At 35.5% G+C, this 27,913-nt stretch overlaps 1 protein-coding gene across 6 annotated transcripts in view; it reads left to right on the top strand.

Moving 5' to 3' along the window:
• The window catches only part of LOC110829914 (uncharacterized), a 540,512-nt gene that overhangs the window by 353,188 nt on the left and 159,411 nt on the right, over positions 1–27,913 (top strand). For 5 of the 6 annotated variants that reach the window (XR_015533587.1, XR_015533586.1, XR_015533588.1 and 2 more), the window contains exon 6: positions 6,906–6,960. The gene's annotated coding sequence lies outside the window, so the exon portion shown is untranslated. Of the gene's footprint in view, positions 1–6,905; positions 6,961–24,709; positions 25,813–27,913 lie in introns of those variants that run through there. The other variant, XR_015533594.1, reaches the window with a different exon arrangement.

The raw sequence follows: 27,913 nt of genomic DNA, 5'->3' as shown, positions 1-27,913 counted from the left end.
GAAATTAGTATGGTAAAGGTAATAGACAAAAATAATTAGTTTTAGTACTTACAGTGTCGTGTATATGTTCTTGAATTACATATTACTGATCAAGCTATAACTGACTTAATCCTATTATCTGATCGCGGGATTCCTTAGCTACAACACAGCTTCCGAACACGTCGTATGGCACGACCATGAGCAAGTTCCAGCACCCCAAATCTTTGTAAGCAATTTCTCGAAGATTTATATGAATTTAACACCGCCATCTGTTTCTCAGTCTTTCAAGAAGCCGCTTTTCGAGAAATTTTCGCACCAGAATTCTATTTATACTTTTTGTCCCAACTACCACATGTAAGAATCCATCAAAACATGAACATTAATTACTAACCACAATCGTGTATGATGAAACTTGTAGCAAATCAAGCAGTTTTAGCAAGCATTCGGCAGGCTCCATCACTTTTCAGATTTAGGTCACATTTCCATTACGTATTCCTTATTACAAGAAATACTGATGTAGGCGGAGACATGAAGGCTATTTGAGCGATTATTCATAGAATGAGTTATGGGGAGACTCAGAAACGTAACAAATACTGGATCAAGTTATTACAGCGAGTATTGGGGGGGGGGGGAGATAGTATTTTACATCATGCTATAATTTGTAATCATATATTAAGCTGTGTAATAAAATATAGATGTTTCTTTATCAAAGGTTAATAATTAATTTCGCGTTTGGCTCGACATCAAATGATGTATTTAGTCTTGAAAAATTGTGTACATTTTACAATAAATAAATGATTAAGTTACTCTCATGTCGATTGGAAGATAAAATTAAATTATTTCTTCATCTTCATCTATTACTGACTAAACTGTAGGATACGCCTATCTCATTATAATTAATGATTCTGAAATAAAATCTGAACTCTAGGACAGCACAAGACAATATAGAAAGCAGCAGGTATTTATCCATGTCCGGAGCTGTACTCGAACCCATGAGTCCAGTTTCGATCCTCGTTGCTTCTTGTGTCCGGCATCTTTTATTTTTAAATATGAATAGTTTGAAGGTTTACTACAAGGCACCGCTACTGCAGCATAGTCAAACAATTCACCTTAGTTTCAAGAGGAATGATTCTTTAACCATACAGCAATCCACTATGGTACGTCACAGACATTCTCGTGTGTGATACATTGACGGGGTTGCGTCCACAGTTTTGTATGCGACGCACGATTCCGCGTCAACCACTTGGCGCTCCTCATGGGGGTTACGAAATAAGAGGGATGGAGGGTTAGAAATCTTCACTGAAGGGCGCAGAGGTTCCCTACGTGAGATGCGGTTACAGGAAGGAGGGGACTGAAGCCAAGTGAAATGCGTGGGGGACCTATTAAAACACCCACAAACAAGGAAATGCTATCCCTCGTGTTCTAAACTTAAATCACTGCAACTGGAGTGTTACAATCTGCATGTTGAAGTGTATTTGTGGTCTTCTTTAAGCAAAAAATGTAATATTAATAGCCTTCTAAGTCATCATTCATGTGCATCCTTTGGTTTTTGCATGAGCGAATGCAAGAGATTTAAGTAGAACCAGTTCTTTTATCGTCAAATATTAATGTTATCAGCAATGTTGTTTTTTGTATAATATAATTCAACATTGTGAAAAATGTTCTAATATTTATCAAACTGAAACATTCTTTCAGAAATCAATTCATGGTCCAGAGAACTTCATAATATTAAACCTATACTTGATTTTTTAAAGAAATTTCGTGTCAGTTGATATGAAATTTCGCCTACGAAATATTCTAATTTGTTTAACTTCTTTAGTGTTATTAAAATTATTATTAGTTCTGTCGTCATAGTAGTAGGCATATTACTGCTAAATTTGTTTATAATTTCCATGAAGTTAGTTACCATACTCCACTGTCATATGAATTTATTGCATGCCGGGGCTGCTCCTTGGCGCTTCTCCTAGAAGTAGTGGCGCCAAATACAGATGGTTTCCACTAACGCCGGAAGGGATATATAATAAGAAGTCCAGAAACGCAGAAAACGTATGTGCTATAAAAGTCAGAGAGATCACTGTTAGTATATTGACAGATCATCGATTAAACAAACAGTTGTGTTCGGTTCTTGAACAAAATTGAAAACTATTTGCACGACATTATCGCACAACATAAAATTGACATGATGAACAGACTATTCTGAACACTATTACGTGGACAGTATCAAGTGATATTTAAGGTTATAGCGGTATAAATAAATATGTCAATCATAATTATTTTACTTTGTTTTCTATTGTTTTCTGACAAGAAGTTTTAACTTAACAGATGAACTGATGTTGTTATTATTATTATTTAGTTCTAATCATCATCATTATTATCAAATAATAGCGGAGCTGTTTACTGGCATTTGGTAGGACTTTTGTTATGTGCAATGTAAATTCTGTACAATACATAGTAGAATAACAACTAAATTGCGTAGAATATTTTCTCATAATTCATGTTAAGTTTTGCAAGCACACAAAAATTGTGAACTGTATTAATGAATTAAAATTAATTGATAAAATTGTATCTTTTCCGTCGAAACTGAATACAGATATCGACGATAACAAGTCATGTCCTAAGTTCAAAGTACGAAAACAGCGAGAGCTCAAGTCAGACAGTGAAACAAGTTGGGGTCACTATCTGCAAGATTCCTGAGCCCGTTCATCAGGAACCATTGTGACATTTGCTTGCTTATTGGCTTCGATGCGCGAGGGAGTGTCTGTCTGTCTGTTTCTCGTGACGTCACGATTGGGGAGTCCCACAGGTCAGATTGGACACAAATTACGTCTTTAACCGTGACCCAGGGAACCCATCCCTCTCTCCGCAGTGACTTCTTCCCCTATCCAGCAAGTCAGCCCAAAGATGGAACGATCCCTAGGGAAGAACGAAGGAAGGGTGGAAAAGAATCCAGAAATTTGAAAAGGCAAAGAAAAAGCGAGAGAAAGACAAACTAGGAAGGATATGGCTGGATTTTTATCTCTTTTTTCATGTACTATAGATATAGGCCTACAATTGGACGTTCCGTGGTCAGAGTAGTTGGCAGTAAGCATTAATTAATAAATTATACAAAGGTTACGTCATTCCTAATATCTATTCTGGTATTCTGGGTTATGACACCGTGTTGTCTTGAATATGATATCACAAATCAGAAAAACAAGTTGTTCAAAAAGGAAGAAATTTTTTCTCCAGAACTTTAGTATCTGCCTACTAGTTCACAGACCGTTACAACCCGAAAGACCAGCATCGACATTTTCAACTCCGGGAGAATCTCAAATCTCAAAATCCAGTAATGTTTCAGTATTTATTCAAAAACATAAGTACCATATTTTAAAATTTTTAACCATAAAACTGTTCCAGCTTATTTTCCTAATTTTATAAGCGTTCTAAACAAAATAGGCGACATGAAACCTTACCAGGTTCAGTTGTTTTCAGTTTACGTTCCTACAGGTCTCACCAATAAAATTATGTCCGCATTTATTTTTTCTTATTGTAACCACATGTCCAGTCCATCTATGTGTCTTAGATTTATTACTGGAATTAAAAGAATAACAGTTAATTGTATATCACAAAATTCCTGGTAATATAATAGCCTTGTCCTAAACTTGATATTTAGTTTATACTTCTAAGGTCCACTGTTTTATTAAGTACATTGCTTTTTCATAATTGTAATGTACGTTATACTAAGTGTTTAGGGCATGCATTTCAGTTTGTTCAAATACCCGTATACGAAACCACAAATCTAATTTAGATAATTAACATATCCTGTTGAAGAGTACGTAAAATAATAAAAGAAAGTTTGGAAACTACAATCTGATTGTCAAAATAGGAACACAGATGCCTTCGTAAAGCATTTAAAATTTTAGTATTTTGCAATTTTGGTAGTAAATATGAGTAATACACATTCTAAGTAATACTAATATAATTGTTTTTCACTAAATTAATTAACAGTCTGCGTATTTCAGAGGTCAGATTTTTCAACAGCAGCTTTAATCTATTATGAGAATTATATCAGTTGGCCAGTGAATCGCTCGGATAAGCGTTTTGGCCTTTTTGTTGGCATTCACATTCTAATTATCTTTTACTCTTTATGAGACTACTCATACTGCTTTCATGATTAAAAGGCACAGATCTGGGAAAAAATTAGCAGAAGACATGTTGTAGGGTGCCCATAAACAGAGTGAAACTGAAGATGGTTTTTACTTTGTAAAAGGCGATAGACTGCATTTATCTCCTTCTACACAGATTGAAGAGGACATGGATCATGTTTAAATCGTGTGCTCAACAGAAGCAGCTCTTGAAATTCCCTAGGGTGGGCTGTCTTGTTAGTTCATTGTCTTCCGAGCGATTTAAATATTTATAGAGATTTCTCAGCAAGGGCAAAGTAATATAATTTTTATGTTCTTGAAACTGAATAACCTTCCACTGTTTCGTACTATATCCAAGTGCAGCTACTACGATGATTTTCTGAGGACGATTATACATGTATACAGTGTAGTTCAATGATTGTAAAGGTTTGCTAGTTTCATAAAGCGTTAATCAGCCTAACGCGCCTAACTCGGTTAATGTGGACGCTTGAGAAAATAATAATTTTAAGATATTTATAGGCTGTAACAAGGAAGTTTGTGATTTGTACCGGTCAACCATTATTGCTCGGATAGTAAAATCTATGAGCCTTATGAGGACCGTGCTTGTGGTTAGAGTGACCTACGGACGGAGAATGCAAATAGGGTTTTGTTGGAGAAATCGAATGTATAACGTCCACTCGGAAGACAGAGAATTTGGTGGGAAGAAAGCATTAATATAGCCCTTAAGAGGGTAGATTGTGAACATTAAAAATGGATTATTTTTGTCCCCAAAAGCGTGATTTTGTGTGTTATTTTGTTACCGGAGCTGTGCACAGTCGTTACTACGATAGTAAAATATTTTTGAATTGGAAATTGATAAATTAATCTAGTAAAAAAATTATTCCTAAATGTAAAACTGCTACATCTATAAAATATCTATTTTCTTCTAAAGTTATACCAAGACTTTTTGCGCTCTCTTCTCACATCTGACTTTTGCTTTGGGATTCACAGAAATATTGCGGCAAACCTTACGCAAATGGCTGTTGTAAGAAGATGATTTACTGCTTGCCAAATAGCGTTAGACACAGCGTCAGTTCAGTGATGAATAGTCGAATAATGGACACACCTGGTAGAAACAATCCGTTCAGTCACCTTGCTCCGTCTTCTGGATGAGCAGTGTTCATAATGTTGAACCAGGGTTTTAATGCGCGTATCCATTCATTTTTCTTCTGTATAATTTGTGCTGCCTGTTTGTTATAATAGTGAAACAAAGGATACTATTGTGGGTTGGACATGTGGCTAAGATGAAAGAAGGGGAAAAGATGTAAAATGTTGGTGGCGGAAATGTCTTCGAAAACGTATACTTAAAAGGTGGACATTGCTGAATAATATTAGGATGGTCCATAAGCAGGTAGTTTGAGACGAAGAGATGATGATTATACTAATTAAGTATACATATATTTCCCATGGCTAATTTTATTAACGGTGTTGAATCATTGAGTTCACTGATACAGTGTTAGCATTATTCTATTAACACCTTGGCCTAAGTTTGGTTTGTGGTCAGTTCATACAGGTATGATGGTGAGCATAGCACAAATGTGTTTCTTCGAGATGTTTTGAATATATAGCAATTTTTGTGCATTTGATAAAGCGTCGTTAAATATGTGACAAGTTCTGTTACTTACTGGTCATTATGTATGTTTCCATACGAAATATTTTAGTCACGTCTATTAGTGAACAATACTAATGAAAAAAATAAACAGAGCTTCTAGTCTTATGAAGTATTAACGCCTTCACTTACAGCCTATAGAAAATTCTGAATTTATCATACTGCTGCAGCGGCTATTCTAAGAAGGCGGTCAAAGCGTAAACGTAACTAATATTAATTTACGTCAAAAGTGAATTAGCATTAATAAAACTGTGGCAAATATACACAGCATTCTATTATTTTAACCTTTGATTGGTTTATTTCAAATGTGTTTAGGGTAGCGATAACACTGTTACACATTTATTATGGTTGCCTGTGTTGAGAACGCACGGATAAGCAGCAGGGTTATCAGATCAGAATTCTTTTGTAGAGGATTGTGAAAACTAGTGAAATTTAGGGAATTATGATAGTTCAGAATGGCATAGGAAATTTTACGAATGGTTGTAAAATTTCTAAAGAGGACGTAAGATAACCATTGACTGAAACATGTTATCAGCTAAAAACCAATTAGAAGTTAATAGCTTGTAATTTCATTCAGATTGTGGAAATAAAGGACACAATACAAAAAAAATAGACACAATGTTTTCCAAATCCTTTCTTTGAAAATTTGTGCTACATAATATATATTTGTCTTGTATTTTGTAAAATATGCTTTGCATCCAAAAGTGTTTAAAAAATTTGTAAATATACATTAATCTGTACTCCACCCGCAATATTGTCGGGGTGATTAGTCGAGAAGAATGAGATGGGCTGGGCATGTAGAGTGCATGGATGGGACAAGAGGTGTGCACCGGGTATTGGTCGCGAAGCCTGAGGGAAAGAGACCACTGGGGAGACCTAGACGTAGATGGGAGGATAATGTCAGGAGGGATCTCCGGGAGATAGGAGTTAAAGGAGACTGGATTTTGTTGGCCCAGGACAGGATCTGGTGCAGGGCTTTGGTTAATTCGATGATGAACCCTTGGTTACTGTAAGCCATCTAGTTAGTTAGTTAGTAAATATACATTAGCGCTTCCTAGGACTAAACTAGACTTTGCATAATGAATCATTTTAGAATTTTTTTAAAGATCCGTGTGAATTTTGTATAAAATCACAAACTTTTATCTATGTTTCAGGAACTCCAATATTTCTCGAGTAAATCTTCCCGAAGAACTTCAAGTCATCATCGTGGTAAGTTTATAAATATTATTAATATTTACCTAGTAACTGCGCTTAAAATGTGATTTCTTCAGCGTTTGTAAATGCTTGTATAATATTACAAGAAGTTTCACGTTTATTCCAACTTTGTAACCGAAAACTGATATTTTAGGACTAGCTAATCTTTTATAGCTTTAACCCGATATAAACTTAATTGTATCATGTTTTAGTAACACAGCATCGGCTGTCTTTTCTAAAAGAGTTCTAATTTTGTTTCCAGCATTATCTTCTTAACTTTGTTGTGTCTGTTGTGTACTGTTTGTACTCTTTAAATAGGCATAAATGTTTTCAACTTCATTTGCAAGCGAAAGAACTCGTAATTTGTGTATCATGGTTTGTTGTTTTGTGTCATTTTAAATCTCGAGCTTATGTTTTATACAAGAACTTAGGTTTCGTACAGAAACTATTACAACTTTATGAGAAATAAAGGCGCTACTAATATTCCTCAGTTATTGAGCAATTAAAGGGATCAATTTCCGAGTCCACAGTAGGAATTACATACTAGTAATTCAGCTAAATTATGTTCGCCTTAATCTATGAAAATGTTTGGAATGAAATGATGATCACGCGGGAAAGGAAGCATACTCCTTTAGGCAATCTTTGCCTTCATCTCTCGAAGCTTTATGAAAGTTATATGGTATGTTTTTGTTAACTTCCCTTACATGGTATTGTTTTTGAACAATAATTTTGCATCATCTACACAGTCAGTAATTATATGGTGTATCATCCCGTGACATAATTGCTTCAACTATAGCGTACTTCTTTTTGAAGTTAAGCCGCCCTCGAGGGATAGGTTCACTGAGTAGTCAGTCAAGGATTTCGTCTCTAGACGTGTTTCTCGTATTAAAAAATTGAATAAATATCTCGTCTCATGAAGCTCGTACGCCTGTCTTTTACTTTTGTTGCCTTGTGTGAAGCTCGGTTATTGCAATTAAAAAAAATTCTTTATTAATATCATATAGCTAATTATTCTGGAAATGAATGTTAATTATAGCCCGGCAGTGGGTTTGCCTCTTTTTTAAACGAAAACTTTTAAATAACCGTTTCCTTTCGAACAACTGCTTTACAGAAGCAGAGTTTTCCGTGGTTTATTCTAACTTCTTAACAAACATTTTATTTACTGATTTTATAATTCGTGTGAGGCTTGTAATTGGATTATGCACTATAATTCAACGAAATAAAAGCAGGCTCTTTAAAAATATTTTACATAGCTTAGAGCGTTACTTAATCATTCGCTCTATATGCAAAATTTGACGGAACTTGCAAATGCGAACTGTTAAATGACTCTATTTGTCAGATATTTTTGTCTACTTTATTAAAAAGGCAGTTTTTAGATGACATTTTATACTAGGGCCGTATGGTTCTCCGGGAATTTTCCTCTCAAACACTGCAGTTTAGCGTCACTACGAAACTAATTAATATCCCTGAACTTAATCAATTTTCGGAACTTTCATTATCGTGTTTACAATGACTCAGCTCAGGACTATATTATGAACCAAATCAATCCAGTTGAAAATCTTACATGGTATTTCTAGAATATCAATTTTAATATTGTCCTCATAGTTAGTGCTCGGTCTCTTAAGTGATCTTTTTTCTCTGGGATTTTCAACTAAAATGTTGTAAGCAGTTCTTATTTCCTCCATGCGTGCTACATATGTGGCCCATCTCAGTATCCTTTCTTGACCACTCATGTATTGGCTGGGTTTCATAACGACGCGAAATTACTTGACTAGCTGAGTAATTGTCAAGTATAAAAAGGACTCTGCCCCCTTGATTTAGTTATTAAACTAATGTATTTTGAAAGAGACAAATTATGATACTCATTATTATTTAATATTCTCCGCCGCCCTTTTCTTACTCCCTCTTGTCTTAAGTACACATATTTTCTTTAGCACACCCTCAGTTTACCTGTTTCTGCTGACATGTTTTAAAATTTATTGTGTTTTAAATAGATTTATTTATCCCTCAATATTGTATTTTTTTACATCTGCGTCTGTAAATCTTTACTGATTGTAGTGCGTTCTTGACAGAACAGTCATGTTTAAAGCTTTGAGTGGTGTCTGTATCTGTTCTATTTGGTGGTTTATTGGATTTAGGGGCAGAATTTATATTAGGACTTTGTTTCAGAGGAAACCAATAAATCTTGGTTAAACCTGGAAACAAACGTTTGTTCTCACCGTAAAGTATTTATTGCCGACGTGTTAGCCTATTCTGTTCAGTTAAAACATTGATCTCTCTTCTATGTAGCGAACCTAAATGCCGCAAACAGTGTTGAGATTTGTATAGTTGTCTCATGCATGTGAAATGTCTACTAAATGTTTATTTTTGATGAAAAGTCGTCAGTTAACGCGTCAATTATCTAGTTTACAACATTTATTGGAAAAAAATGGCACTAAAAGGTGTTTTCCTTGCTTCTCGGTTCTCTTGTCCTTTGTGAGGAGATGGTAATCGTTCAGCTGATGATCGATTTCCGCTCTCTTTATGGAACGGATTCTTCATTAGCATATTCTCAAACAACACCTATTGGAACAATCCTTAGCCACTTCAATCCAATCATACCTGCACCAACACCTACATCTCTCGATTGATTTCCTCGCTTCAAGTTTATGACCAATCTGTAGAATTAATCTCTGTCTCTACCATTTGTACTACATGTCTCGCCTTTTGAATCTTTCCTTATTGGTCACCATAATAATATTAGTTAAGCATGTAAATTATGAAATTCTTTACATATGAATACCAGAAACATTAAACACCATTCAAAAACTCAACTATAATACAGCACATCATCGAAAGAATTCGGTCCTCATCAAGATGTTAATAAAGAACCGCACTGTTATGTTGTCGGTGTGAATTGAGAATTGCCTCTTTGAGGAGATTTAAGTTAAACTACTACTACTCTTTTGTAGTCTTTAAGGTCTATCGACAATGAAGTGGATTACCTATAAATCTCTCGCACAATTCACTCTTATCATGACATTTTGACTTCTTGAACGTTCAAAAGAGGAAGGTGATAATGTAATAAACCCCCTGTGCAGGTCTGCTCCTGAGAAAGGCACTGTTTCATTCTGTCTTTCTTTACAATATGTACTTCTTTCGAAACTTCTGTTTCCGCTTTTTGAGAATCTGAGGGTCAGTGGGTGGTGGCAGGAATTCTCTGCACTCTTGGTTGATTTACTGCGTGTGCAAAACTGTTACAAAGCTCTACGCCCGACGGTTGTCCCGCCCCTAAACCTAACCATTTTAAAAGATCTAAATTGGTCGCTTCGTTTCCCTGTTGTGCTTTCTTTTGCTTCGTTCTTGTCAGACTTAATAGCTACAATTTTCAGCAAACCCCAAACCTCGTAGACAAATTTTGCATCAGGAACTCATAAAACACTGTCGATTTATGTTTTCTCTACTCTAACAAATAGGTGGAAATAACATAACACGTTTTTCAAAGGAATCTTCCATATTCTCGCTATAGTTTAAACAGGATTAATTCCATCAAAACAGTTAATCGTGTTAATTCAGCTAATGCACCATCATTAATATCAATCCTGACTTTACATAAGATGCACGAATCAAGAAAGGTTCCATACAAAAGCTGTACTGATAGATAAACGAAAATTATTAAATACGTGTAATTTATTACAACCAATTACTTTGTATGTAAGCTTAAATAAACAGAATTTCTTGAACTACGTACATATAAAAATTGTATATTAAATCTGAACACTTTTAAATAAAGTGTAAAATAATTAATCTTTTTATGAGTAGTTGAATTGAACTAGTAATTGTATATTAATTGATCTGTTGTTTTGTTGTTGCTTATGATATTTAAACAGCCTGTGAAATCGACGGATGTTGGGGAAAAATATGTTTGACTACTTCTGTTATTAATATTGTAACATATTTATCAAGAGGATCTAACTAAATAATATTACTACAATTCTCGCAGCGAGCTCACTTAGCGCGAACACGAACGTAGTTGTAAATGTTAAAGAATTTACTTGGTTAGGTCTACATACAGTTAGATTAAACGCGATTAAAAGGCTGGAGATTTACTTCAAAATTATAAATAGAAAGTACTAGAATGATAGACGTTACTGATGAATAACTTACTCAACATTTAGCATTTATATGTAATTCGGAGTACGTTAATGAAAATAAACAGAATTCATAGACTGTTGTTAAATGTGTTGCACCCATCATTCAGTTACGTCGCAGTGTTCCTCAACTCTGTTTCTCCGTCACACCCTAATTTATCAAAGACATGTGACGGAACATGACGAAAAGGAGGTACGAATCTGTAAATGGCCATAAATATGTATTTACACACAAATACTTGCCCTACAAGAATGCAGGCATATGATAACAAAACGTAATCTGATGAACATAATTTACTTTGACAGTGAGTGATACAAACATGGCGGTCTTGCGAACTTGGAAGTTGGGATTGTGTCTGGAGTTACTTGTAAGTTATAAGATCTTTAAATTATATATCGAGAAATGCTCAGCTGTTATTGGAGATACTTAAGACTGTCAGACTAGAAGAATAAGACAGCAGTTGTACGTAGTTTATATTTAGCTTTGTTTCATGGTGTTTATCAACAAACCATTAGATCTAGTCTTATTTATTTTGAGGTAGATCACAAACATAATTGAATTTTCTTTTACAGGCACAAACATGGAGTCGAAATAGTGCAAAATTTTGCGGTTATATCTTACAACTTCAGTGTTTTGGAAGTATTAGCTAGTAGAAATGTAAACTAAAAAGTTGTGAGGCTAGATCTTTGTTTGTCAGCAAATTATTATTGCGTTCCTGTGACAGTCATAAGGTATTCCCCGAACGTCTTGTTGCTAAGTAGGCAGTCATATTTTATTCAAGTGTAAGTAAAATACGGCACAGGTTATAGAGCCTGTGTGGAACGTGCGGAACTTGCAGCTGGTTATAACACTGCCCTTACAGGGGTTTATAGCCAGCGCTGTGGGCTATTATGCTTGTTATGTGGCAACAAATACGGCGTTAATTTGAACACAATATCATGTTTACGGGCTGTTTCAAAGAAACGACGAGGGGAAGGGGTGGATGAAATCACTTCATCCTATGCACGCTAAAAGATTTTTTTTAAAGGAAAGGTTAGCGTTCGGAGGGTTAGTTCAGTTTAGCTTAGTTGGAAAAAGAAGGGTAGTAGATAGGCTATGCAATGCACCCAGTAAATTAAGGGTATAAAAGCACGAAAAATTAGTCGCTCTTTTGTTAACGTATTCACCGTCCTGTTAAGCGTTGAATGAAGAAAAGAATGGTGTGGAAGGTAGAGGGAAGGGAGGAAGAAAAAGTTGAAGGTGGTGTAGCGTAATTTACTACCGGGTTTTATTGTCCTTTAAATCTACCATCATTTTCTGTTTCTCTCTTTTACTTTAGTTTTATTTTGTACAAAAAAGGTTCTCTTGCCACAACCGTTTAACAAAAGACTGTGTAATTGAAGAAGAATGGATTTTTTCTGTATAGGTCAATCAGTATTGATGGCGAAGAGAAAATTCGTGAGTAGCTTCAGGTCAAATAATTTTAATGTGGGTAGTTCAGGTGTTTGGATGAGGATCATTATTCAGTGTTATTTATAAGTAAATGTTAAGGAATTCACATACTGGATGTAAATAACATAACTAACTAACTAACTAACTAGATAGCTTACCGAAACCGAAGGTTAATCACCGACTTAACCAAAGCCCTCCACCGGACCCTGTCCTGGGCCAACAAAATTCAACTGTTAAAAATTATCTGTTCATAGAAACATTCCCTAAGCTGCATTAAGCCTGGACTGATATGTCATGACTGTGCCTGAAACTTTGTTTTGGTTGGTTTACTTATTTAACAACGTTCTCTGACCTGCCTAGACATCGCCCACGCTGCCGACCCTCAGTGATCATACGGACATTCCATGCTGCAATCCGTCAGTGGTTTAACTACCCAATATCATATATCGAGTTATTACGTTGTCATGGTAACGCCAAAAGGAAATAAATGTCACTTATTCAAATTCAGACGATAAAAGATATGACTATAAAGAATAATGAAGCAAATTGAAGGGATCCTTTATTGTTAATTGATGATCTTGCATATGATTAAGCAAATGGCATTAATGCATGGAATGCGACATAAAGAACACATCTTAAAAACTTTGTGCTCCCCAAAGTACACTTTTCCAATCTTGTTTATGAAGTAAAAAGGAGCATGAAATTAGGTTTATGAAACTGCAAAGTGTGAATGGAAGAAAACAACTCTGACAATATTAAATGCAAGCTGTTTTTCAGAAAAGTAGGCAAGCAGGTAACGCTGGTTTGGGTCTCACACTGTTTTGATAGCTGTGCAGAGTTATCGAAGCAGAAACAATGATAGGCGAAACAAAGCTTTCAGGCGCCTTTCGAAAATATAGACCAGCTTCATTTCTTCGACACAGAGTCATGGTTGACAAATCGTACAGCTTGCCCAGTGCTGGCTGCCAATGGAACAAAATTATAGGTTATGTATAGACAAGCAGACATTACAGAGAGAGAAGTCATCGTTTCCCCCTCCCCTAGATAAATATAGGTTTTGTTTCAACAACGCCATCTTCCTGTTCCTAAGTTCTTTATCTTTTAATGATGAAAAATGTGGTTTTTGTTTGATGGGATACAAATTTTTCCTTCAGAATTTTAAAATGTTAATGTCATTCCAGCATTGTGAAGTTTATAAGAATGTGTCGAAAAGTGCCTAGACTTACAATCTGTAAGCAAAAGATTCAGGAAAAAACTGATAACGGTCCAGTTTTAATTCAGATCAGTATCAATGTGTCAAATTTTCCACGTCGCCATGTTAACAAATATTTCAGCTAATAATTTTCTATATTTGTCAAAAAATTGTTACGACCGACATCATACAGACAAAGTGGCATTGGCCACGTCACTCTGAAATGCCTTTAGCTGGTGTATTAAAGTAGATTTAGGTGAGGTAATAGACCTGTAACATACATTAATATTACCGGTGGTCTACTTTTCGGACGGTAAGAAGATTTTTATATCTCCATAATTATTGTGCTCATTGAAGTTATATATTTATTGTTGCATGTTGTCATGAATATCTCCTTCTTCTTGTTCAAGCAGATTGGCTAGCCCATTGAGACTCCAGTTTGATTTATTCATATCCTTTTAGGTCTTCCTATACGTCTCCATCCTTTTCACGTTGTAGAATTGTCCTTGATAGCCGGTCTTCTTGCATACTGTGTAAGTGTTTTAATGACTATATTCCATATTCGCCCAGTTCCTTCATGCTGTTTACGTACACCATCTGGCTAACCTTTTAATTCTTCAGTTGGTCTAACGAATTTCATTTACATCGCTTGTGCATATCTGTTGCCATGGATATACGAAAAGTAGTTTCATGCAAGCTTTTATATTTTGAATTTACCCTCGTGCTTTGACTGTATACAAAGGTACGTAGGCGTATGGGTCGTGCAAGTTCTGCAGGCATATATTTCTCGGTAATTCGCCTTTGTTACACTTCGCACTTGATGAAAGGATAACAAGGTTGGGCACTGACATACTATTTTGAGTACTCCGACAGAAAACAACAGCCTATTTAATATTTAATTTGAGGGTGTTAACTTTCGTTGTGATGTCAGTTCGTGTTCTGATGCAAGTAAATGAGGTTGTGTTTATCACTAGACGTTTATGAAATAATACCAAATTTTGTTTACATTATGTGCAACGTAGAAATTATTAATTCTTTAACAAAATTGTTATCATTTCTCCATATCCAGTATCACGTTTTTGTACAAAGCTCCAACGCGTTTTGAGATACACTCATGCTGTGGATATTATAGGTCACGCCTTTTGCTTTGAAGATATAAATGTTGTTCAGACATTGATCTCTTACAGCACCACATTAGCTTTATATTTATAAAAAATATTTAACATCAAAAATATTCATGCAGTTTTAATCACCCATAATGAACAGAGAGAAACAACATTAATATTAGTTGTTCTTTTCTTTTTAAGTGATGTTAAACATTCTTTTAAATGAAAAGTTTTGACTTCCATAAAATAAATTATTATATTGTTTAATGATATTGATCGTAATTAATTTAAGAAGGCACATTATTAAAACAAATCATAGGCCGTAATAATTGTATCCCCCCAAATAGCAATATTTTTAAATAGTAGTAGTAATTTGCCTCTTAGACATCCTTGAATTAAACAGGGTAACTTGAGAAACTACTGTGTTATTTTTACAGGTTATTAGATGCAACTGTAATCAACAGTACGAAGTAAGATTAGGCGAGATAACCATTACACAGTAGTAACATTGCAATTATTGCTTTGAAACACGAAAGAAAACGTGCCGCCGGCTCAGACTGGCGCCAATAATTAATATTCCTTGTCTCTGTTTCATCATCCATTCTCACTTGACAGAAGTGGGTTAATATTATTTGTGTTCGCTACATCATGCTCTTTTTCTTCTGTCTCATAGGATTGTTGTAGTTCTCATCTGAAGTGTCATCACTAACTTCGAATGCTTTTCATTCGGTAATAATTTATAGTTTATTACTTTGTTAATTGTTATTTATATAATAAATAGGTTGATACAATAATTTACACCCTATACTGTGTAATCTATTTAAAATGTTTGATGATACTGATAAAAATTTGGAAAAAATGCGTAATATGCAGTCACAATTGTTTATATTTCATATGCTGAATTACTGTATTAAAGGACTTGAAAAAGAGGCTGATTACAAACTATGACAAGCCGACAAAAAATAATTTCTAATAAATATATAATTAATGTTTTGCCATTAATACAAGCTAGGAAATCCAATCCAATATTTCGTTGTACCAAATTAATTTTTCAAAAGTTCAAACAGTTGTAGTAACAAATTATTTAACTATTAAAAATAGTGAAATACGTTTTGTGAATATGAAACACAAAGTTTGCTCTTACGATCATTGTGAATTAACAGTAAAAAAAGTGCATGGAGTCTTAGCTCCTAGGCGTAATGTTTATATTATTGTAATGAATCCAATGCTTCCGGCCCCGGGAAGTGTACTTTCTTTGGGTGTGGCGTCAAAGGTTTTTTAATTAATTAAATGAATTAATTAGTAAGATCACCTTTGTTTTCTTTCTTCTATGTGATGACGTAATATGTGGCACGCTAGGGAGAAACTAAAAATTTATCATCTCATATCATACATGGAAAATATGGACAAAAAGTCGTACGATTGGCAAAAGAAATTTGTAGGGGAAGTTAAGAAGAAACAGTAAGTAAAGAATACTTAGCGCTCAATTAAGATCTACTCAAAAAATGCAAAAAAATAAAATGATCTAATTTGAGATTTTCACGTTACTGAAGTTGTTTTCACAAGTAACAACTATTTCGACTTGTCTAAATATTTAAAAACTCAGTCTGTGCCCCCAAAAAGCACAAAATTTCACCCACCATTACGAAGATCAACTGGTTAATGTTGTTTAAGGAAATAATCCTTTATTTTAAAATGAAATTTATTGTTTGTTGAAGCAGGTGGTACAAATATTTACCATGAAGGTTTAAAAGGGTAAATGTAAAATTTGGTCTTTCTTCCTTGTTCTCTTAATATTTGCCCGACTTTGTCTTCGTCTTTTTGCGCCTACCCAAAATTTCTACCTGCTTTAAAACGTGTAACGGGAAACAGCAAATGATTGAAACCTAAACTCCATGGAGCAGTCGGTTTTCAGGAGTTAATAATCGCTCAGTTGGTCAATAACGTCTTTGGTTTTTATTGAATCCTGATTTGCATCACCGTGTTCTCAGAGGCTCGCCACTAGACCTTACCGCGAGCCAGATAAATGTAGTCCGCACCCCCCATACACTATATAGACCTATTTAAGATCAGATTTAACTTTACTCAGCACCCTGTCTTCAGGACATCCCTAAGCTGTGTTCTTCCCTTAGGACGAAAGTTTAAGTTTCATACATGTACAAAACAACAGGCAAAATGAAAAATTGTTTATATTTGAAATGTTACTTTTTTCAAAGTGATTTACGCACATTATAAGAAACAGATGTGCGGATTCTACAGTAAGTAAAGAAATTAGCGTTAATATATTTCTGTAACAGAGTAAGGCATAAATATTTGAGATTAAACCTAACATTACATCTCATCACATCATTAAGCATTGAAATCATATAATCCCGGGTAGCACTGTCCCAGTGATTTTCACGCCAGACGTCAGAATATGTAATTAGGTACTCCTGTGACATTCATATCTGAGACTGTGTCATTAGCGCATGTAAAATGAAACTCGAATTTACAAATTTGCAAAACAAATTTTGCATGACGATCAATGACCTTTACCGATATAATCTTTGCCGTTTGCAGTAACGTTGAATCTAAGTAGAATTTGAGTTTTTCCACGGTGATAAGTTCGATGATGATGGATTAGCAAGGGCCTCTGAAACGTCGGTAAACTTCTACCAGACTACACGGCGCCACAGGCCAGAAGACAGTTATCTTCTTTGAATCAAACAGACAGCCGTACAGATTAATTTAAAATACGCCTAAAATTTCACGAATAACTTTAAATGTGTCAATGTAAATCTGTTAGAATTCCTAGTTGCATTTTCTTACAAATAACTATTAACTCTGTGCCAATCAGTTTATATCCGTTGATAATAACTGTACTCATATTGCATGAAAAATTTCTCTTATCACCTGCTCCTTGCAACTAATATGGCTTTATTACAGCCTTGACTGTTTTCATTTAAAAATACTGCACTTAGGCTGAAACAGAATCCTTGGAGAGTTCGTACATTTACATGTTGATCATGTTCGAGTACAATGATTAATTTTTGCTGCTTGACAACGATTGTTCTACCAAGGTGATGAAACAATTAAAGGCAATTTTTAAATCTTGTCTTCATCATCGAAACAGTAACCAATATAACGCAAAGGACCGGATGAGGTTAACAGAATGAAGAATGTTTTGAAATAAAATGTCTGGCCGCCATTGGTGATCCTTGTCACGTTACAGCTTAAGGATCAGCCAATCGAAAGGTAGAAAGAAGATGACTTGGGATAAGTGGTAAGATAATGATAATAATTTGAAGAAGGTGGAGACAATGTTTCCCTTCTTCACAAAACCAGCGTATCCTATAAGATTTTCAAAGTGAAATACCTTTCATGGGAGTGAATAAATCACGTCCAGTTAACATATGTGAAATAGCAAGCAATTTAGAGTTGTGGTTACTCATTCTATTGAAGTTTTTCTTGAAGTTGTAGACAATTTTAAAATTGATATGAGGTTTTCACAGCGGTGAGTATAAAGATTTCTGTCTTCTGGGTTGTTGCGCTGTTAGTCTGGTCGATGTTTCAGAGGCCATACTGCCTCTGTCATCAGGGCCGGAAGCTTTGGATTCATTACAATAATATAAATATTACGCCTAGGAGCTAAGACTCCATGCACTTTTTTTACTGTTAATTCACACTGATCGTAAGAGCAAACTTTGTGTACACACATACATCGTATGGTTTAGCATAGATTCTTCCGAAATCACCGCATTTGCATCGTTCTTTCCTTCCTTTTATTGTGCAAAGTTTTGCATCATGTTCCTGAGTTCCGTGCCTGTTGTGCAGCACAAGAAATAATCTGTCAGATTTGTTTTCAATGTGGTGGCGGTACGGAAACCAGCTGACAGATATTTATGTGTTTTGTGTGTGGGCCTGTCTGTCCCCCTGCTGAGCTGGCAACCCGCGTGACACGGGAACACCATGTTGCTCAGCGGGAGACTTCACGACAGTGACTATATACGTCATCTCGGAACCCGGCTGCAATAGCTGATCCAACGTTTGACTAATTAGGCAGGCCGTGCTGCATGCAGAATTTAAGTAGTCTTAAACACACCAAGAACGCTTGGAGCGGGTTTCGAACCGTCAATTTAAATGTTCGAGTGCTCTGAAATACTGCTCATCTTAGACCTCGTGGTCATTGCGGTCGGTTTAAACTTTATTAGATAAAATAAAAATGGCTTTAATTTCGATTTTCTCTGGTAATATTTCATATTATTAAAACTGAAGAGAATTTAAAAGCTCATCGGAAGGATTGTTTTCTTCTTTTCTGCGACTTGATTGATGTAGCACAACTGTTGTTAATAAGCGACGGGACATTTAGCAACTGTACTTCGCGTTTCGCTCAGTGTGCAGCAGTGCCGGAAGAACATTTACCACGTAAACGTACACACGACTTGTTTCCTCAAGCTGTGTCACTACTTTTCTGAAATACGTGTATTTAAGTGTGACGCTTCGGAATTTTGCTATTTCGTTATGACAGATCGATTGTCGCTATAGCTTTCTCCCCTTACTCTTGTATCTAATTAGCATAGACGATGAAGAGGTATTTTTCTCTTCTTTCTTTTAACGACAGCAAAGTCAAAGCCACTTGCTAAGTGCAATGTTCCTTGTCCGATTTGTAAGTGGGTTTCTTTGTTCTTCCAACTACTTCATTTTTATGGCGGGGAATGAAATATTGTGGTTATGAATTGGAAGCTATGCGGTAGGAAACACTCGTGGTCGCTTCATTGAAGGAGCTACTGAGAATTTATCTGGAAGAACTAAAATTCATTATAATATCTTATGTCACGCCAGGGATTTTAATCGAAGGCCTTATAAGAAGGAGGTGTACAAACTGCAGGGCTGTTATACTTGGTGATATCTTACAGGAAATAAACTTAAATTAACCAAGATTAAGAAATTTCAGTTAATTTTTGTGTGTGTGTGTGTGTGAGAGAGAGAGAGAGAGAGAGAGAGAGAGTGAGAGTGAGAGAGGATGAGAGGGCGCGATACATAGTCTTCTTATAAATAATTGTTATTTATTGCAAGTTGCTTACATTTTTTGTTTGAATAACAATCCCCCCTTTGTTATTTCGGCAATCGTCAGTCAGAACCCCTGCATGAAAGTAGGTAGAACTGAACAGGAAATATGATATTTCTGACATAATGTTAGTAACCCCTTGCGTTTCATATTTACGTCGTACTTTGTCAATTAATATCCAAGATGCCGTAATCACTACTTTAGTCAAAGCCGGAAACATCCTTGGCAATTGATACAAGGCCACATTCAATGCTGATTCTACAGCTAATACCATCGTGTACCTGCAAGCCAAGTACCACGTTGTTTGAACGTTGTCTTCATTCAAAGTGTAAATAATTATAGGAGGTTCTTAGTGACAGCTGCACTTGCAAAGTAAATCATTCTGCCATCCAGTGCTTTATTAATACCTTTTAGACCTTTGTTAATACAAAGGAGACTAACACGCAAACATAAAGAGGATTTTATCTATAGCATATAAGGTAATTCTTACTGTTTGTATGTAGCTTTTGAAATGCAATGAAAGGTAGGAAAGGAATAAAATTTTGTAAGTATCTGAGGATATTTTACTGTGTATTGTGCTCAATTAGTTGCTTTCTCTCCGTTGTAAAGTATTCAGACATAAGTCTAAAGAGACTGTTCTTTGTTTCACAATTTGCCCCACATTGGCTGTCCTTTCTTTATATTTATTTACATGCGTCTAGGCTCTTTATGGAAGTGAATGCAAGTCACGATAACAGTTTTCACCCTACATCGCATTATTAATCACTCATTCACCATTGCATCCAGGACTCTTCTGACTTAATAGTACATCACGTTCCTAACGAATGCCTAAGGGAACGTGTCTTTCGAGGATAAAAATTCTTTGAAGTGATGTTAAACAATCACTTCATAAAATAGGTGCTGCTTAAGTTTTATATCTTCTGTATCGTCATAAATTTTAGGTCGGGAGAAGAGTTGTCCTTGAGAAACTGTAATCGCTCACGTAGTCAAGAAACGTCCAGTCTTTTATGAACTCGAAGGCTCCTTGCCTTCTCAGGAAGATTCCCCCACTTGTCCCCCGTCCTATAGCTCGTAAATCTATTTTAATATTATTCTCCTGTTTACGCGAAGGTCTTCCAAGCGTTTTTCAGTTTCTCCGATTAGAATTATATACGCATTTCTTATCTCTCTCGTTTCTATACTTAACACGCAACCAAAATATTTTGTTTGCCTCAAGTGCTGTGGTCCGTTCTGTAGGTCTATAACTGGACTTCGGGTGTGAATATAAATTGTAGATATGTTGTTTTTGTCCGCTTTAGTAACTTCTGTGTGACGTATACAGAATGAGCAAATTTCGCGACTTTTGTGTTAACCGCTGTCAGTAGTAATTGAGTCTCTAAACGTTTATGTAAGAATTATAGTAAGACAGGATATAATCGCGCAAAGAGGTTTTGTTGATGCAGAACCACTGAGCTTGCTATTGTTTATGCATTCTGCTTTTCCTTTACTTCTTTACTGTATACTTAGTGTCATATTTTCTTACTTGCTAATAAGATTTAGTAAATATAGTCCTGATGAAATATTTCTATAATCCATCTGTCGTGTAAGTTTCCAGATCTTTTCTGTGTGTGACAATGCATGCAAACCACTGACAGCTGTAATGCTATATAATATGTGTAATAATATTGAACTGGGATGATGTTGATGGTGCCATGCTCTAGGTATGTTATCAACCCCCTTTTCCCTTCTAGTCTTCTCCGTGACCAATAATAATCTGTCTTTCAAATGGAGACCAATCAGACCAATCGCTAGTCGCCTAGCTACTTTTCAGTTCTTGTAGGGTAAAAAATATATATCAAGAAGTTTGTAGTCTGTTATTATGGTCCATTATTATTTTTCTTGCTTATATTTTTGTTAAGCTATGAACGTTAGGGTTTTGTGATATAAAAAATTGCCTCTGACTAATATAATACCAAGTTCTGGTACTCTAATAGAGATACGGGATTTTATGTTCTTTTTACTGCAGTATATATAATTTGGAAATGTTACAGATTCTGGTTGCTGTGTTCTTTACAGTAACATATGTTGTTATTTTACATGCATTACCTGTATTAAAGTTGTCAGAACTTTTAAATTAATGATTCAGTACGTTATTTGTGTAAATTAGCTGCTGCCATTTTAACATTGCCTAAGAAGTAAACCTGTGCAAATATGCCTTTTAATTATTAGTAGAAGAAAACTTTAAAAACTCGCAACTCTTATTTTGTGTTTAACCATATTCTGTACTTTGCTATCAGTATGTAATCAATGCATAAATTGTGAAATATAAAGCAGTCAGGTTGATTTAATTTATTTACGAAAACTGTCAGAATGTTGGAAGAAAATTAGGTGCCATAGGTGATTGTAGAATAATTTTAATGTAAAATTACAGGTTTATTTAAAATGTGAAGTAGATTATTATAAAACAAAATAAATATATGATAATTTCAGTGGTAACTAAAATAATATAATAATTAATTGTTATGTCAAGAAGCCATTTATCAGTAGTAGATCATGATATATATTATGAGAACGAAATATATGAAATAATACAGGAATTTATTAAAAATTTATTATGAAGCGTCTTCATGTTTTTCCGTATCTTACAAAAGCAAAATGGAAAACTCACCACCACCACCACTACCCAGTTGCAACTATTACCATGCATTTGTCGGAGGTCCCTGCATCTTCTACCCTATAGTTTATATTGAAGTGGCAACTTCGTAATTCGGTTTTCAGAATGTTGATCAGTGATCCAGTGAAGGGGGTGAGATTGGTGGGATATATACCATGCATTGCAAGAATAAATTGTATACAAATCTCAGATATAAATTGTGAATGGAGAATTAGGTGCCTAAGTTAATACTGAAATGATACTGGACTCGGATGAGTATTGGCGCAAGGTGGGGTCCAGTAATAGACTCGTATGAAGACCATAATTTCGGTTCCTATAAAAGACTACAATACATTGACCAGCTGAGTTACCATCATAGTTTCAAAAATAACTCTGTTCTATACAGTTACTTAAAAATTTTATTTTGTAATTTTATATTAAACGTATATTATATACGTAAAATACACAGAGAAGATATCGTGGAAATGCGTTACTTTTTTCATTATGGACCACGTTTTCTGTTAACCAAAACTATTAAGCCTTGTACAAAAATGGAGGGGGGGAAATGTGTGTTGGCTCTGATAGCACGTATCTATCTGCAGGAATAACATTTCTCTTCCATAGCTCAGTATCTAGATTGTTGTTTGACGCACCACCTGGTATGTATGTGTAGGGCTGTTTAACAACGACTTCTTCAAAGGAAATGGAATATCTTTTTGAAGGTGCGGAAAAATACTTTTTTCCTTCGTTTTATTATGTAGTCGTATATACATATGAAGAGTCCCTTTGGTGCATCCATAGTACGTCATATCAGAATCAATGATATCCAACATAAAGAAAGGCCAGTCACTAGCTTACATAATTGAACTTTGTAATTTCATAATTTTTACATAATTTAACATTACGTTCTACTACAGGAATAAGCGGAATGGAAGAACCATCTGACTCAGGTTCAGTAGAGATAACATCAAGGAATAAATACAGTTACATTCAATATCAGTATATTTAATATAGTTTATGTTAATTTGGCACATTTTAAAAGTACAAGATGCTTTATTGAATGGCTGTGAATTTTAAAATAGAGATATAGTTCCGTCAGTATTTTTGCAAAAATAAAATATACATTCTGGATCCTTTTAATGTAGGAAATTGTGCTAATGTCCTCCATTTTCAGGAAGCCAGAAAAAAGGAAGTTTTAAGGTCTGTCGTATCTTTTTCTGCACCCAAGTTCCCTCCCCGCACCTTCCTCTAAGTTCCTTACTTTCCTCCTCTTTAACTTAAATTCTGTCTCTTTCCATCTTACACTTTTTCTCATTCCTCCACTCTTTCCTTTATCTTTCGCGGTCCCTTGCTATTTTCCTTCTTTCAGCTTCTCGTGGGAAGGGTAGGCTGCGATGCGCCATCCCGGTGACAAGAGAAAGATGCAAAAATCTTTTATACCATTTGCAATTCGAATTTTTGAAATTTTATGCGAACAGGGAGCGAATGCGGTGACGTAGGGTCCTTCGGGAAGCAGGAAGAGAAAATAAACATTGCGGGATGCGTAGCTAACAGGGTTAGTAATGGAAAGACAAAAATGGCGGAATGAAGATAATGAAATACAACTTGTTAAATATCTGTGTGTTTCTATTACTTCAGAGAGTTTTACTGCTATATTGGCCTACTTAATTATTACGTGAGTGATGAAAATAACAATTCATAAACAGTCATCCGGTTGAATTGAACCTTCAAATAACGAAAAGGTTACCCTTTGTGACGAGAAGTTAATTCTAGGCTACAGTTTGTTGTACTGAGAATTATTTGTATGCTGGTCGATGGCTACAGGTGCTACTAACTAAAACAGTACTTTATCCGAACATTCAAGAATCTTGCGAAAGACACGTTGATGGATGATAAATTAAAGCCATGTTCATATATGTACATATAAGCAGACTCAGCACACTGGAGCAACTTTGTTCACTGACATATCCTTCATACGTGTGTGCAGCCTATTTTACAAGTGTGACGAAAACAACAAAAACGTCGTCAGACGTTATTTCTTTAAGATACATTTTAATATTATCTTCCCATCTGTACGCACGGCTGAAAACCAATCTCTTTTCTTCAGGTTTCACAGTTGGCATTTTGGTTTTCTGTTTCTCCCACGCCAGCCAATGTCTCGCCCATCTCTTCATCCTTGATTTTATTATTTAAGCTTCAAATTCTGAAATTTTCTCTATGTTTAGGAGCAAATATTTTCCCTGTTTACATCTTAACCGTCGGTGAGGGTGAAGCTGTCTGCGACCTTGACCGCCGCCCCATCCGGAGCTCGAAGTGCTGAAAGCTGGGTGCAGTGTAATCCCATTCGCCCGAAACATAACCTGGCGTCTGACTGACTGACTGACTGACTGAGCGAGCTATTCCGGCTCATATATGTTATATTATAGGTAATAGTCAATTCTATGTTTGCTTGTGATCGCAGAGGAGATGGCGTTGAAATTACCGAATCAGTAGTATGATTGATATTATTGCCTGTAAATGCAGCGGTGAGTTTCGGGTAACGTTGCTTACCTATAGGAAGTTCGATTTTAATTAGGGGTATAAAAGAAAAGTGGAGCACGACCGAGGAATTGACATGTGCATGCGATGGGAAGGAATTGTGGAAAAAGGAAGGTAGGTGACAAAGTTACGATTGGGATACAGGGACGGAAGAAATAGGGTGGGGATTTATGATAAGGAGGAAATCGTTCCCATTGAATTTGAACGGGTCCCTTACTTAATACGTGTATGTATTTGTCTTCTCACTTGGTATAACTGCTTGCAATTATTATTAGAAGTGTATTTTTCATCCCTTAATTTTATTCAAATTTAGTGATTGAATGTAGGTGTTAGGATGGTGAACCGCGTTTAAATGGAACATTTAAAAGGACGGACAATTGTCGAAATCGTGTTGTGGCTACAGAATGTTTGTATTTAACTTGGTGCTGGTAATTTTAGAGGTGTGGCGTATTACAGTTGTTCCCCTGCGCTGCGGGTTGCGTGATCAGGAGTAGGGCGGAAGAAGTCACGCGTACTGGCACGATGTAGCACGACAGGAGATTGCGTGTAACATTGCAAGCCAATGGGAAAGAGTCCTGACCCCACCTCCTCACGTGACCTTACACAAAATTCTAAATGTGGGTGGAGATTATATTAGAATATATAGCCGTATCGCCTTCACTACGAAACTCTGTCCGGAGTTCCAACAACTATAATTACACCTCCAGTTTTTGACACCACCCATTTTTTTGGAGTCACAAAAAATTCATCTTCAATTCTCTAACAATTTTCATTTATATTGTATTTGTGGCAGGCGAAACTGTGACTTTATTGAAGATTTCCGTCTTCTGGGTTGTTGTGCTGTGTAGTCTGGTCGATGTTAACGAACGTTTCAGAGGTCATACTTTCTCCGTCATCAGAAGACAGAAATCTTCATACTCACCGCTCTGAAAACCTCAAATCACACACGTGACTTTATTGTTACGTGATGAGAACGCGTGGGATGAAATGAAGAGAACCTGAGAAACTCCCTGTTTCAACTGCTTCACAAATAAATTTTGTATTTACCTACCGATATTCAAATCCGGATTCTCTAGATAAGTGGTTTAACTCTCAGATTCGCATTAGAAAAACAGAAGCTCAGAATGACACCAATAAACTGCAAAGAAGCCTTTCCTTCTATGCACGAGGTAACCTGAAAGACACTAATCATTGGTCTCACTCTTTATAATATTACCTGCCACTTGAACTCTGTGTAATTAAAATAACCCCTCTTCAGAATGAATAAACTATTTACTGCTCAAATTAAGTTTCTTGTCAAAAAAATCGTCTTCCTTTATATATGCAACCCTTCTACCACTAACAGAACCTAAATTATTATTATTATTATTCTATCTATTCACCACTTTATAGGGTATTTACTTCTATGTATCCGAGATAAACCTTGCCCCTGAGGTACACAGTGCAGCAGCTATTTCAGAAATACATTTTGTTTTTAATATGTGCTACATGTATTATATAGTTTTATTGTGAGGTATACAGAAATTCTATGTTACATATATTTGTGTTACTTTATTGTTAGAAATGAAGCTGGTTTGTTAGATATTGTTTTTACCAGTTTTTACTTGTTTACTAGTGTAAAATCTGCTGAAATTCAGCGGGGAGAGATTTCTTATATATTTTAATCCCTCATTCTATTTCTTACTTTTACTGATTACTTTGGAAGTAGACAAAACGTTTTTCGCATATTCTTCTATTTTAATACAAAGAACCAACTTGTTGGCTTCTGTAGAAATTACCGCCAGCTCCTGCAGAGGAATGATCAGAGGACATATTCCAGATTTTTCTGGTTGATAAAACGTTCGGTTTAAATAGGGGTACACTTTCTCGTTTCAAAATATGAAATTAATATTTCTTTAATTTTATCCCAGTTTGTTTTGAATTTGGTTCGAAATTATTATTTAGTGTTTTCAAGCAGATAATAGAATATTGGCGTAGACCTATTTAATAATATATTCATCAACTTAACATTGTGTTAAGTGTTAACATTTATTGACTTACTAGGCAATTTTATAAATAAATTATTGTCGTATTTACGAATCCCATCAGGTGAATCTTAGGGCGTTAGAACTAAAATAGTTTCTGAAGGAGTGTGTGAGACTCATGTAAAATGCACATCGTAACTTTTAATAAGAATTTGCTACATACGATTGTTTTGATTAGACAGACTTCAGATCTTACAAGTTTTAAATTTTATTTATTCAATTAGAACCAAGGTATACATTGTGGACAATTTTCACATACTGATTAGTGAGTAATATACGTTTAAATGGTTTTGATTTTTACGTTGGAAGTTGCTGGATGTATTCATTGTATTCTGTGCAGTACGTGTTAGAAGGAAGACGAAGTGAAACCTCGGTCTTTATTTTCCTTTCTCTTTCATTCTTTCTCCGTCTTCACCTGCAGACATTATGCAAAATCAATTCTTTCCTCTTTTCTACGCTGAGCCTGGCAGAGTAAAGGTTTGTAGGCGGGGGGTGGAGGGACTGCGAGACACAAGAATAGGCGGAAGTAGAGTGGATTTTGGTCTCAGGGCAAAACGAGATTGTATGGCTTAAGCCAGTCTCTTCTTTGTCTGCTTTGTAAGATACAGTTTGTGTACTTACACTTGGTTCTGTACCTTGTCAGATATCTTCACTTGCTGTATCTCTGTCCGTGTGTTTTTTTGTGTTCCGATAGGGCCCTCTGCCCTTTGTAAAAGTAATTCTTATTAGTTTAGAAGTGACATGATCATACGTTGAATGGCCAGTGAACAGATTGTCAAGAATACGTATTGGCCCTGAAAATATATTTAATTTTCAGGTGTCTGCCGCGAAGCTCTTAATTTTATATTAGATTTTTTTCATTATTAC

Source organism: Zootermopsis nevadensis, unplaced genomic scaffold (genome assembly GCF_977971745.1).
Source record: "Zootermopsis nevadensis isolate Lab colony 2312 unplaced genomic scaffold, Znev_1.0 Znev_ptg000001l, whole genome shotgun sequence".
Classification (NCBI taxonomy): Eukaryota; Metazoa; Arthropoda; class Insecta; order Blattodea; family Termopsidae; genus Zootermopsis; species Zootermopsis nevadensis.
The sequence above is the reverse complement of the archived record's forward strand: the minus strand, read 5'-3'. Positions and strand labels throughout refer to the sequence as shown.